General features: G+C 39.5%; 1 pseudogene; it reads left to right on the top strand.

Annotated features, from left to right (window-relative positions):
• On the top strand, positions 242 to 1,091 carry LOC107640297 (annotated as a pseudogene).

Below are 2,606 nucleotides of genomic sequence, written 5' to 3'. Positions count from 1 at the left end.
TTCTGTGAACTTCCTCTGTGAACTTCCTCTGCTCATCTTCTTCGTTCTTCGTTCCTCTGCTTTAGGTTAAGAACATGGTTAATTTTCATGCTGTTAATTTTCATTGTTAATTTTCATTGTGTTGTGGCTGTTTTTAATTTCATTGTGTTGTGGGTGTTATTAATTTCAGTTATGGAAAATAGTATTAATCAAGAAGCAACTCATGGTGTCAAAAATAATTCAAGGGGTCAAAAATCTTCAGAAATAATCTCACTGATGGTGTTTGCAAGTACCAGGTGAAAACTCTTCAGACTACCCCTACTTTTGTTGAGGAAGTTCAAGAAAATGAAGCTGTGGATCTATAGCCGAAGATGAAGGAAGAGGCTGAACTTGATGTAAATGAGGAACCTATTTTGAATAGTTACTACCAATCCTCAATTCTGTCTCATGATTCATTGGAATCTACTTTGGCCAATTACCTTGCTAACAGATTAAGCAGTGCAAGCCTTCCAAGTAACACACTCTTTGATCTTTTTGTTGGGATCTTGAAATCTGACCAAGAAATCATGGATTCTGTGAAGGATGATCTCAAAACAGTTAAGGAAAGAGACCCTGCTTGCATAAGCCATGTGCATTGCTTCTTGAACTTCAAAGGCTTCTTAGCATGCCAATCTCATAGAGTTGCTCAAAAGCTATGGCTTCAAAGAGGAAAAGTCTTGGCAGTTATGATCCAGAACTGAGTTTCCGAGGTTTTCGCGGTTGGTATTCATCCCGGTGCTAAGATTGGAAGCGGGATTCTGCTTGATCATGTAACTGGATTTGTGGTTGGTGAAACTGTAGTGATTGGTAATAATGTGTCAATTTTTCATAGTGTGACTTTGGGTGGAACTGGTAAAGCTTCTGGTGATAGGTATCCAAAGATTGGTGATGCGGTTTTGATTGGTGCAGGGACTTGTATTTTGGGGAACATTAAGGTTGGTGAATGTGCTAAGATTGGTGCTGGTTCTGTGGTGATTACGGATGTTCCTCCTAGGACTACTGTTGTTAGTGATTTTGTTATGCTGCTATTTTGAATTAATTTAGGGGGTGATTATTTGTTATGCTACTGTTTTGAATTAATTTAGGAGTGATTAATGATTATTTCTAATTGTATTGTTGCTGTTTGCACCATTGCTCTTTTTACTATTTAACTTTATATTTTGATAAGATCATATGGATTTGGTTGACATTTTATATGTTTTAAATTTGGAAGATATTTAACATTTATATTAGACTATAATTATATTTTATGATGTTTATATATAATTTATTTATTTATTATTTTATTCTGAAACGGTTTTTTTGGTTGAACTACCGGTTGAACCGGTTGGACCAATAAACCAATAAACCAGTAGCTAGAGCGGTTTGATGACCGGTCCGGTTTTCCGAACCTTGGATTGCTGTCTGAGTTTCATATCTTAAATCGAACTCGGATAGCTCTATTGCCCATTGTAACATCCGACCTTCAATATCTATTTTTTGTAAGATGTGCTTCATAGGCTGATTAGTTCGAACCTTTATGGTATGAGCTTGAAAATAAGGTCAGAGCCTTTTGGAAGTGATAACAAGGGAATATGCAAACTTTTGTATCTTTTGATAGTTTAGCTTTGCCCTTGTAGAGCATTGCTGACAAAATAGATTGGTTACTATCTGTTCTCATCTTCTCGGACTAAAACTGAGGCTATAGCTCTATTTGCAATTGCTAAGTATAATACGAGCTGTTCTCTTAGAACACGTTGGGTGAGGATTGGTGGTTGACTCGGGAAATTTTTGAAGTCTTGAAAGGCTTGTTCACATTCTTGAGTCCATTCAAATCGGCTCCCTGTTCCGAGGGTTACCTGAAACTAAAGGTCGATCTCGGATGAGATCTGTTATGGTGACCGGAGCTGTCGTGTCCGACTTGTTGGATCTGGTGGTGCTGCTGATCCCTGATCGCCGGAGGGTGGTGGTACCTGCAAGAGACTCCGATGCTTAAGTTAGCATGGGATTTGAGCAGGTATTTTGTGTAGAATCAGAGTATGAATTATACTGGGTGCTCCAATGTATTTATAGTAGTGTGTAGTGGCCTCCCTTGGAGATAAGTTAGTTATCTTATCTTATCTTTTTTGGGGGTGGGTCCCCTTATCTTTAGCCAGCCGCCTTCAAGCGGGTTGTGATCTTCTGCTTTGGGCATAGTTAGGCCCTTATAGCAATTTGGCCGAGCTCTTTTGGGAAGAGATCGGTTGCGACCAACCTTTATAAGAGATCGGTCATCTCTGTCTTCATTCAGGTCGGCTCGCTTAGCTCGACCCATGGTATGAACAGTGCCCCTGCTCGAGTTCGATCTTTCCCTTGAGGTCGTGTCTTTAGACTTCGGCCCCTTTTAAGGAAGTCGTGCTCGAGCATTGAACTTTGGTTAGCCTTTGGTGTAACTTCTGGCGGGCTTGCTTTTGCTTGAATGCGAAACGTTTTTCTCTTTCTTTTTTAATTGTATCGCGCGTTGTGCTTTTTAGGGAACGTGCGATGGCTTTAAAGGCCCATTTACTTCTTGTCGTTTCCTCTTTTCTCTCGTCGTCCTTCATTTTGAAATTAAGTAAGGAAGCTTTTAT

The sequence above is a fragment of the Arachis ipaensis genome, chromosome B05 (assembly GCF_000816755.2).
Source record: "Arachis ipaensis cultivar K30076 chromosome B05, Araip1.1, whole genome shotgun sequence".
Taxonomy (NCBI): Eukaryota; Viridiplantae; Streptophyta; class Magnoliopsida; order Fabales; family Fabaceae; genus Arachis; species Arachis ipaensis.
The sequence above is the reverse complement of the archived record's forward strand: the minus strand, read 5'-3'. Positions and strand labels throughout refer to the sequence as shown.